Source organism: Carettochelys insculpta, chromosome 2, assembly GCF_033958435.1.
Source record: "Carettochelys insculpta isolate YL-2023 chromosome 2, ASM3395843v1, whole genome shotgun sequence".
Taxonomy (NCBI): Eukaryota; Metazoa; Chordata; order Testudines; family Carettochelyidae; genus Carettochelys; species Carettochelys insculpta.
Genome location: NC_134138.1, coordinates 241390920 through 241403045, shown reverse-complemented (window position 1 = coordinate 241403045; position 12126 = coordinate 241390920). Strand labels below are relative to the sequence as shown.

The 12126-nt window shown below is 48.5% G+C and overlaps 1 protein-coding gene across 2 annotated transcripts in view; it reads right to left on the bottom strand.

Moving 5' to 3' along the window:
* The window catches only part of CACNB2 (calcium voltage-gated channel auxiliary subunit beta 2), a 402055-nt gene that overhangs the window by 159769 nt on the left and 230160 nt on the right, over positions 1–12126 (bottom strand). The window lies entirely within an intron of this gene.

Sequence of the window (12126 nt, the reverse complement as noted above, 5' to 3'; positions counted from 1 at the left end):
GATAGCAATGTCCAATGCAGTACTCCATAAGGAAAGCATCCAGGGAGCAGATAAATGGCCTGGAAAAAGGGCTTAAAAGGAGGTACTGGATAAACAAACAATGTGGGAGGAGATTTAGGGACCCATCTCTCCCCTCCGCCTGCATACCCCATTCTCATACCCACCTTAACACTCCTATGAGGGTGAGGGACAGTGTTCCCTGTACGTTGAACATGGGCAGCCGCCCAGAAGAGATTCCGGTGCTGCGCGGATGATTAGCAGAGCACCCACAGCCACCGAGAGTGAGCAGCATGTGTCTCTACTAGTGGTGCACAACCCATATGCCTTGGCGCACATAACAAAATTGATTCCAGCCACGAATGTAAAAATATAAAGCAAGCACTGGTGGTGCTTGGTGTGTGTTGGTTGGGGGACCTGGATGTAATTGACGGGGGACTGGTGGAGCCCTGGGTAATGGTTTGAATAACATGGATTTGCCTGCACTGTATATTTTATCTGCTAGGTAGTCTCAGACACCTCTATAATAAAGATGTAGCCTGATTAAAACCCACATCAGTTGTTTTCTGTCATTCTTCTGGTATACCAAGGCAAAGAGAAAAAAAAATGACCGCCCATCCAGACAAAGGAGAGCACTTCAACCCACACAACCCCTTTACTGACTGTGTGTGGCTACAGGATGACATAACTAACTCTTTCTATGGAGACTTCATCCTGACAGCTCTCACTTTGAGAAGTCATAACATTCAGGATATCAGTACCGTATCATTCTAGAAAATAAACCATACCCAGTAATTAAAAATAAGGCAAGGACTATTATCTTTATCTTTGCTTGGTCACTATGTTTATGAGGAATAAATGAAAGCATTCTATTTTATTTAAAGTAGACAAAGTTCTGTACAATTTCAATTTATCACTTTGACAATAACCACGATAAATTAAACTACCAATAGCTCACAAGACTAAGAAGTATGCCACATTACCAAGTCACTTGTCTTTGAATAAGAGTCAATGAAAAGAACAAACAAACAAAAAGCCCTATACCAACAAAATAAATATTCTGAATACATACTGGCTTCAGAAGTTTTCTGTTAGAAAAAAGGTGTTTGGTTTATTCTCCTTTCATGGACATTAAAATAATTTGAATCCAACTATTTACTAATAATCCAGAATGACCCATATAGTGCATGGTTCTGACACTTGTGATGTAAGAAGTCACAGTGAATTCTGACATCTATTTAGCACTTATATTTATTTTCAGCAAATGGAATCTCTCACCCACAACAACTGCACTACAAGGTGAAGATGAAAGCCACCAATCTAAGTTGTAATTGTGCTTTCATGAAGATCCTTTGCACAGTTTTTCTTTGAGTCTTTGTCATCTGGAAAATCCCTCCCAAGCCCCAGACAAAATCTGATAATCAGTCTCATCCCACAGTAATGAGACGCAGTGCACTCACCAAGAGTGAACAAAACAGCATTAAAGAGAAGCAGGCCTCAATGCTGGCAGGAGGGAGCCAGTCACTTGACCCTTCACGCCCCTCCCATATTTTTGTCCAATGGCAGAAGGAGTAGATAGGGAGGAATCTAGCACTTGGATGCCAAATGAGTAGGCCATGGGTGCAAGAGTCACATCTCTAAAAAACAATCTTCTCGTATTAAAATGCAATTATCTTTCAGACACAACCCCAATACATTTGCTCAATACATTCTGTTTTAAGGATCTCATTATGCACGTCCCAAACTCTTAAAAAACTTTCCTTTGCAGAAAACCCAGCTCCCAAACAATAGTATTCAGCACTTGCTGCATATACATATTTGTATTTCCAAAGTGATTTATGCACCTTAGCTAATTATATCTCATTATCTTAGATATGGCTAAATACCACCCTATTTTACAGAGGTAGGAAGAGCACAGTATGTGTAAATGACTCATCCAAGACCCCAAAGTCAGTCTTTCAGTGGTAAAGCTAGGATTATAACTCTGATATTCCTGGTTCCCAATTCTATGGACCATGGAATTCTATGGAATTTTATTCACTGGACCTTGCTGTGCCATTCAAGTTACATTCATGTTTCCCTTACACATTACACACATCTATTTTCAGCTGCAGGACAGTTGCCTGAGGTTATGCAATAAGATGAACAACAAAAAGTCTTTCCAAAATTTCACACTTAGACATTTATAGAGCTCTGCCCCAGGTAATAAGCAGATATGTGCTTCTCAAATGAAACCTGCAATCCAAATGAGCAGGTTCATTTATTAGGTGAAAGGGACAATCCTGAATTCAGTAGCTTTACAATTCTGTGGGGTTTTTTTTGTTTTGCTTTGTTTTGTTTTTTGTTTGTTTGTTTTTGGCAACTGCATGACAATGAGAGATTACCTCCATTGAACAGGACATTGATCACTTTCCTTTTCTCAATTTTTCCCTGTATTAGGCTAAAACAAATTAATTTGGTAATCAGAGGTTGACTCAACATGACAATGAAAAGCTATCAAATGCTACCGTGTCAGACCTCTAAGTCTTCTTTAAGTTTCTTAAAAGCCACGTCTACATGTGCACGCTACTTCGAAGTAGCGGCGCCAACTTCGAAATAGCGCCCATCACGGCTACACGGGTTGGGCGCTCTTTCGAAGTTAACATCGACGTTAGGCGGCGAGATGTCGAAGTCGCTAACCCCATGAGGGGATGGGAATAGCGCCCTACTTCGACGTTCAATGTCGAAGTAGGGAACGTGTAGTCGTTGCACGTCCCGCAACATCGAAATTGCGGGGTCCTCCATGGCGGCCATCAGCTGAGGGGTTGAGAGACGCTCTCTCGCCAGCCCCTGCGGGGCTCTATGGTCACCGTGTGCAGCAGCCCTTAGCCCAGGGCTTCTGGTTGCTGCTGCTGCAGCTGGGGATCCATGCTGCATGCACAGGGTCTGCAACCAGTTGTCGGCTCTGTGGATCTTGTCTTGTTTAGTGCAAGTGTGTCTGGGAGGGGCCCTTTAAGGGAGCAGCTTGCTGTTGAGTCCGCCCTGTGACCCTGTCTGCAGCTGTTCCTGGCACCCTTATTTCGATATGTGCTACTTTGGCGTGTAGACGTTCCCTCGCAGCACCTATTTCGATGTGGTGCTGCCCAACATCGATGTTGAATGTCGACGGCACCAGCCCTGGAGGACGTGTAGACGTTATTCATCAAAATAGCCTATTTCGATGTCGCTACATCGAAATAAGCTATTTCGATGTAGCGTGCACGTGTAGATGTAGCCAAAGAGATGTAAATCTTCCTTTTCTCAAGGTGAAATCTGCCCTATAGGCCATGTCTACACTAGCCAAAAACTTCGAAATGGCCATGCAAATGGCCATTTCGAAGTTTATTAATGAAGCGCTGAAATACATATTCAGCGCCTAATTAGCATGTGGGCGACCATGGCACTTTGAAATTGACGCAGCTCATCACCGTGTGGCTCATCCAGACGGGGCTCCTTTTCGAAAGGACCCTGCCTACTTCAAAGTCCCCTTATTCCTATGAGCAGATGGGAATAAGGAGACTTCAAAGTAGCTGGGGTCCTTTCGAACAGGAGCCCTGTCTGGACGAGCCGCACGGCAGTGAGCCGCGTCAATTTCGAAGTGCCGCAGCCGCCTGCATGCTAATGAGGCGCTGAATATGTATTTCAGCGCTTCATTAGTAAACTTCGAAATGGCCATTTGCATGCCTATTTCGAAGTTTTTGGCTAGTGTAGACGTAGCCATAAAGTGTCATATCTGCAGCAAAGTGAGAATAGAATTAGTACTTTGTCATTTTTACTGCTGGACTATAAAGAGGCTCAAAAGGCAGTGGTTTGAAAGTGGCATATGATTTGACTGTTGCAAATTGTCACATACAAGTTTTTATTTTAGGATTGGTTTTGAAGGCACTGGATAGATTTTCATACATTACGCAAAAAAGAGAAGATAATGACAACTGCTCCAGTGTGCCTTAAAACACATCACATTGGCATCCATCAGCATGATTGTGTAGGAAACGTTCTGACATTTAAAAGGAATATGTACAAATTACAAAAATTTAAGTGTCTGGAAAAAAGAGAGTATCAAACTAATATCAGGAAAACGTATTAATACAGATAAATTAGAATGGTTTGAGAACTGTGGAGACTACAATTACAAAATCTGTACTTAGAAAGCACATAAAACACATAAAATATGAATAAAGCAGACATGCCCCATAAAATACAAATTTTAATAGCTTAATCAAAGTTATCACTGAAATGATAAAGATGCTTGTACTATTCCTTTTAAGGGTAGTTTGAATGAAAACAGGAGGGACAAATTCAACTTTCATATGCCGATGTAAATCCCAAACACTTTTAGCAATTTGAGGAATTATTTAAAAAGAGAGCTAAAAAGATATAACTTGTCTACAAATGTTTGAAGACTGCAAACACCATGGAGGAAGGAGAAATAGTTAGCAAATATCGGTATAACTAGAAATAAAGAGATAAAACCAATCAAGTTAAACTTTTAGGCCATTTCTACGCAGGCCACTTTCTCTGAAAGTGGCATGGTAATACACGGCCCAAAATATGCTAATAAGGCATGGATGCAAATTCCCCATGCCTCATTAGCATACGGTCACGTAATTTGGAGTCCAGAAGACCATTCTTCCAGACTCCAAAACGCCGTTTAGAAGTGCGGCCCCGGGGGGAGCTTCTGGAAGGAAGTCCTTCTTCTGGACGTCCCTTCTTCCCGAAAATTTTTGGGAAGAAGGGGCCTCCGGAAGAAGGACTTCCTTCCGGAAGCTCCCCCGGGGCCGTGCTTCTAAATGGCGTTTTGGAGTCCGGAAGAACGGTCTTCTGGAGTCCAAATCACGTGAACGTATGCTAATGAGGCACGGGGAATTTGCATCCATGCCTTATTAGCATATTTCAGGCCATGTATTACCATGCCACTTTCGGAGAAAGTGGCCTGTGTAGAAACGGCCTTAGAGACTGAGATACTTCAGCCTATGCAATAATGTCCCAAGAAAAGTGGCAGAACTTAATTTCCGTTTGAAATCAGACTGTACAAAAGCTTTAACAAGCCTGCCAAAGAAGCAGAATTCTGGCAGGGTTTTTATTGTATTTACAATATAGAAAAGTGCAATACAAAAATGGAAACTATGCCAGCAAAGTGAAGTGTGATGACAATTTCCCACTAAAAATTTTGACTAGATATTTTCCCATATAGGCCGTTTCTACCCAGGCCACTTTCTTCGAAAGTGGCATGGTAATACATGGCCCGAAATATGCTAATGAGGCACATATGCAAATTCCCCACACCTCATTAGCATACGGTCACATAATTTGGAGTCCGGAAGACTGTTGTTCTGGACTCCAAAACACCGTGTAGAAGCGCGGCCCCCGGGGGTCTTCTAGAAGGAAGTCCTTCTTCCAGGGGCCCCTTCTTCCCAAAAGTTTTCAGAAAGAAGGGGTGTCCGGAAGAAGGACTTCCTTCCGGAAGCTCCCCCGGGGCCACGCTTCTACACGGCGTTTTGGAGTCTGGAAGAACCATCTTCCAGACTCCAAATCACATGACCATATGCTAATGAGGTGCAGGGAATTTGCATCCGCACCTCATTAGCATATTTCGGGCTGTGTATTACCATGCCACTTTCGAAGAAAGTGGCCTGTGTAGAAACGTCCATAATGTTTTGATTAAGTCAGATCTTTTTATTCTGATGAAAAAATATTTATTTGGAAAGTTCTAGTTACTGTCTAATGACAACTCCTTCAGTTATAAAAGAGGACAAGTAGTAGGCATCCTTCAGTCTGCATAGACTATGGATCACGTCCTTTAAAGTTTCAATTGAGGACTTCATTTACAGCGTCTATTGTGACTGTGAAGACCCAAAACTTCTGTCATATTATTGTGGCAACTGAGCAGATCATTTGTTCATTTAAAGTGAAAAATGCTAATAATATACTTTCCCTGACACACACAATATTAAAGGGAAACAAATAATAGTTAAGCAAATTATTTAACTACAAAACATGCCATACTAAAATTTTCTCACTGCTAACTACATACACAAATTGTAAGTTATAAAAATGAATAGCAATATTCAGTGGTAAAATGTAGTACATATCGCTGACTAGTACAAGGCAAATTAAATCATCTCTTCTTTATTTAGACTGCAGAAGCTTTATAAAGGTAATCAACATCACTTCAAGTTTTAGGAAGTATATTATTTCCTTTCCTGATATCTGTTTGGCAACTGGCATACACAACGGACTTCTGTCATTTCCATCTATCTGTTCTGAAATTAATGAAGTGTTATAGGCAGACAAGGAACTGTCATACATAGCTTACCCCAAGCTGACCTTAAGAGAAGCATAACTGACAACAGAAAATACCTAAAGGGAATATATAGCACAATGATTTCCCTAAAAGCACAGCAATTACAGCGTCTCTGAGATATCTTCTCCAATATTCACATGGCTTTCAAAAGAAAGCCCTCTCTCCAGAGCCTTTGATCATCTTAGAAAAAAACAGACATAGCTAGTTTGTTACAGGTTGGTTCTCTGAATCCTTATCAATGGCAAATAAGAATATTTGGCATTGAATATTAGGGTTTGCATGCCACAGATGTTTTGGAGCATGACATAGTCTTGTATGCACACGTTGAAACAGATTCATGATCATTCTTGTCTTTTTAAGGAGCTTCATAGTCACAGGTCAATCAGGCTACACCTACATTAGAAAGTTCTGTTAACAAAACTGGTCTTTTGTTGACAAAACATATGAGCTGGGTCTACACACGAGTGCCTTTTCAGAAGGGCAAAAATGGAGGTTTGGAGGTCGAAATAGCAGCTGCCAAAAGAGAGCACCTGCCACCATTTTCGGATTGGCATTTCGATCCACTCTTTCGAAGTGCCGCTGCAGGTCTTTCAAAAGAGAGCGTCCACACGGCTCCAAGCCCTCTTTCGAAAGAAGGGAGGCAGGAAACGCTGTGGACGGGGTCCCATGGCCGACAAGCCCTTCTGGGGCCACAGCCAGCTGCCTCCTTTAAAGGGCCCCTCCCTCCACTCTCCCCTCGGCATGAGCCGAGTGCTGCCCAGCCTTTCCCAGCCTGGCAGAGCCCACAATGGAGGTGCAGCGACAGCTCCTGCAGGAGGACACCCTCGTTATGGACACCCTGCTGGCAGTGATGTGCACCATCGCCGCAGCTCCACTTGATCTCATTGGGTAGCTGGGCGGTCCCCCTGGGGCCATGGGGATCCCCCACCTCTGGCACCACCAGGCACCCCCCGGGTGCCCTGATGCCTCTGGACCTACCCCAGCAGCACCAACTGGTGGGAGTGCCTGGTGGTGGGGGAGTGGGGCGTGGAAAGGTGGTTGCTGAACTTCTGCATGTTGAGGCAGACCTTCAAGGAGATCTGCCACTGGCTCGCCCCCACCACTCCAGCACCAGGACACTTGCATGGGGCCAGCCCTCACCCTGGAGAAATGGGTTGCAATCGTCATCTGGAAGCTGGCCACCCTGGACTCCTACCACTCTGTGGGACAACAGTTCGGGGTGGGCAAGGCTACCGTTGGGGCTGTACTTATGGAGGTTAGGTGGAGCTGGGTCACGCGTCCCCCACGGGTGGGTGGAGGGGCTGGGGTGAGGGGAACCCACCGCTGCAAGGAGCTGGATGGAGTGGGGGCTGCATTGGAGGGGGGCTGAATGGGATGAGGCTGGGGGGAGATGGCCACCACACCTGCAGTACAAGCCAAATGTACATTGTACTTGTGTACATTGTTCACTGTACATTGTGTACATTGTGTACTGTACATTGTTCACATTGTTCCCCTCCCCCGCCCCGCAGGTCGTCAGAGCCATCCACGTGATGCTGTTCCATAGGGTCATCCACCCGGGGGATTTGGACAACACCGTCACTGGCTTCCAGGACCAGGGCTTTCCAAACTGCATCGGTGCTTTGAATGGCACGCACAACCCCATCTGCACCCCGGCACACAGCACCAGCCAGTACATCAACAGGAAGGGCCACCATTCAGTGGTTCTCCAGGCCCTGGTGGACCCGAGGGGCCATTTCACTGACATCTATGTGGGCTGGTCCAGCTGCACCCACGATGCCTGAGTCTTCCGGAATTCTGGCCTCTGCTGGCGCATAGGGGCTGGCACCTTCGTCCCCCAGCGGGAGATCCTGGCATTGGAGGATGTCACCATGACGCTCTGCATTGTGGTAGATGCAGCTTGCCCCCTGCAGCCAAATGCAGGGACCACAGAGCCTCGCTGCTGCTGGCTGGAGCAGTTCCGCACTCCAGCTGACTGGCACCATGGCAGACCCGTATTTTGAAAAAGTGCACTGTGCAGCGTCTACACATGTACTCTTTCAATTTACTATTTTGAAAGGGGTCGATCTTCCTGATCTGGGATCGGGGATCAGATTTCGACGTCTGTGCCCCATTCTTTCGATTTCCTTTCGAAAGACGGTTTTACATGTGTGGACGCTCCTCCCACTCTTTTGAAAAAGGGCGGCTTATTTTGATGTTTTGTGCATGTGTAGACACAGCTATGGAGTGTCCACGTTACCCATTAGGCCTTGTATCATCAGAAAAGGCCTCCAGGATGCCAGGCAGCTGCTCTGGGGGACCCCCTGTTGTCAGCAATCAGCATTCCAAGGTTCCTGTCTCTAGCTATTCTTAAAGCTGCAGGGAATCCTGGACACCCTGCAGGAGGAAGCAGAGCTCGGTGAGATGTCAGAGAGCCAGGTCCCTGGCGACCTCCCTGGCTCTTCCAGGGAGCAGACTGAGGGGTCACAGGACCCACCCTGGGACATGAAACATTGGGCCCCCTCCTGGACCGGGCCCAATGTCCAGGACCTACTCAGCATGTGGAGCGAGAAAGATACCCTCCTCAACTCCTCAGCAAAGTGGAGGAATACCCCTGATACTCCCAGCTGGCCATCGCCCTGACAGCATGGAGCAGGTGTGGGCAAAAATGCAAGAGCTGCAGCAGGGCTACTTCCAGGCCTGCGACAGCAGGCAGACATCAGGGGCAGGACTTGCCCCTACTACAAGGAGCTACACAAGCTCCTGGGGGCAGATGACACCTCCTCACATCAACCTTCCCCACTGACACAGTGGAGGAGCTGCCCCCACCCTCACCCCAGCTGCAGCCCAAGGAGGAGGGAGGACAAGGACCAGGAGGACCCCAGGACCCAACCCCCACTGGAGCTGGAGCCAGAGCCGGAGCCAGAGCTGGAGCCAGAGCTAGGCATGGGGTCTGAGGCCACCAGCAGCAACCTGGTCATCAGTCAGGACTCAGGCCCTTCCAGCCAGGCCACACCCAGGGTGTCCCTGGAGCTGTTTGAGGGACCCTCTTGTAAGTACCCTGCACAACGCACATCCCAGGGCATGGGAGGTGAGCACAGATAGTGAGTGCTGTGAGTGTCACCAGGCCGGCTCAGGCTGGACCTCATGCTGCAGTCCTGACAAGGGAACCATGTGCAAGGCAGTGTATTCCCCCAGAACCCAGAAGACAGCCCCCAGGCATGGGCACCAGCCTGCTGCCAGCACCACGGGAGCCTGGGAGAAGCCCAGGCTGGCCTGAGACTAACTGATGTCCTGTTTTGACACTGACACCAGTGTCTGGCGGGACCTGTTGGTCCAGCCACCAGTGGCTACTACCCCCAACTCCCTCTACCACTCCCTCAACTTCTGCCCACCCCACCCCTGCCACTCTGCCCCCACCAGCCATCCTCCAAGCCTTCCATGCTTTTGGGAATGGATAAGGTACATGCCCGTCCCCCACCCCCACTCCTCAGACACCCTGACAACCCAGACCCTGCCGCAGCCCCATCCCCTCCAAAACCCCCCATGCTCCTGGCCCCAATCTATACCTGACGGGGACCCTGAACCCATGGCGGAAAGGGATCCCAAGGCTGATGCTGCTCAGAGTCCCGCTCCCCCATGAGGTCAGAGCCCATGGACTGATGCCCACTCACCCCCCTGTCCCAAGCCCCCCCCAACTGTATATACTTCTCTGTTACTGTACATTGTTCACAGTTTTTATTACAATGCTTATTTTCAAACCATTTATCCGTGTTGAAGTAAAAAAATGTTATTCAACCCCCCACCCCCACCCCGTGTCCCTCTTTATTGGGGAGGGATTAGGGAGCAAGTAGGGAGATAAAGATGGGGTCATGGTGGGGATGTGGTAAGGCTGCAGGCCTGAGGCCCCCGCTGTGGGTGCTCTTGGAAGGGTCATTGGGGGCCACAGGAGAAGCTCCCCCTTAGGGCTTCATGGATCTGCAACCCACCCCATGGGCTTGACAGAGGGGAGCTACACCCCCTCATCTCAGAACAAAGGCCTTCACCTCCACTATGTTGTACATAGCACAACATGGCCCCACAACTTGGTGAATGTTGTACTACTCCATGTACAGATAGGTGAGGAGGCACCTGAAGTGTGCCTTCAGGTGGCCTAGGTGCACTCAGACTGCATCTGTGCCCAGCTGAGTCAAGCATTGAAGAGTTCTTGGCTTGGTTCCAGCTGCCTGGCGTAGGGCTTCATAAACCAGGGTATTAGGTGGTATGTGGCTTCCCCCACAATGCACAGTAGCATGTGCGCATCCCTAACTACCAGCGCTTGGTGGGAGACGAAGGTGCCTGCCTCCATCCTCTGGGACAGGCCAGAGTTGCGGAACACCCACACATCATGTGCCCAGCCTGACCACCCGACATCCACTTGGACGTAATGTCTACAGAGGTCGACGAGGGCTTGCAGCACGATGGAGAAATATCTCTTTTGGTTGATGAACTTGACGGCACTGTTGTCTAGGGCATGGATGGGGATGTGGATCCTGTCGATAGCCACAAACCAGGGCAGCGAATCTGGCCACGACCACATCCATGTCTGCCAGATGGATGACACTCCACAACAGGAGTGTGTGGATGGCCATCGTGACCTGCTGAGGAAGGGGATCAAACTCACATGTCAGGGACTGAGGGAGGAAGCCCATGAGCCCTGGGGAGCTCCCCTGCTTCCTCCCATTCCCTTCCCGCCGAGTTCTCTGGGTGCCCCTCCCATGAGGCCGCCCCCCAGCAGCAGGTGTGTGCAAGGTTGGGACAGCCCAGTCCCCCGGGGATGGGGCTTATCCCATCCCACACCAATCCTTCTCTCCAAGGGCCCCCCTCCAACCATGCATGGACTGCAGCCTGAGAGAGCCTTACCTTCATGAGGACAGCCCCAACAGTGAACTTCCCCACACTGAACTGCTTCCTGACACAGCGATACCTGTCGGGGTGGTCAGCTTCCAAAGGGCGATGGCAGCCCACTTTTCCACACAGATGGCAGGCCACAGCTGAGTGTCCTGTCTCCAGGGTGGGGGCAAGCCAGGCACAGAGCTCCAGAAGGGTGTTCTTCCACATTCAGAAGTTCTGGAGCCACTGCTGGTCATCCCACTGCCCCATGACAAGCTGGTCCCACCAGTTGGAACTGGTGTTGTGCCTCCAGACCTTCCTGAGCACCCTGGGGGAGCATGCAGTTGGGCCCATGCAGAAGCAAAAGCATGCTGTTGAAAGGTGGTGTCTGGGTCACCCTCCCTGAGAAGGAGGAGAACGGCCATGATGAGGTTTAGCAGAAGCTGAAGCACTGCTGGGTGGGGTCAGCGCAAGCCCACGGACTGCTCTGGCACCATGGCTATCTGGATAGCAATGTGTCTCTCTCAGAAAGCGTGTGAGCCCTGCTGTAGCAGCTGTGCTGTGCCTCGTGGAGGTAGGCATGCCTCAGCATGGGCAGGGAATGTGCGTTTGGGGGTGGGTGAAGGAAGCTTTAAGGGAGCAACTCGCCAGGGCTCCCAACAGGGATTGCCAGCCACATGACCCTGTCTGCGGGGTTCTGGGGGCCATTCTGTTCAGAGAGCAGTCTGGTTGCTCTCTGTTGACAGAGGGGATTGAAGGAGTGATCCACTTGGCAGTCCGGCCATGATCTGTGACAGAAGTTTTGTTGGAAAACATCTTCTGACAGAAACTTCTGCCAACAGATTGCTGTTGTCTACATGTAGCCTCACAGAGGAGTTCTCTTCATGTCAGCTCTTATGAAATATAATCTTGTTGCGCATAACTGAACTGTCCCTGGTTATAAAGAAAGAAATAGT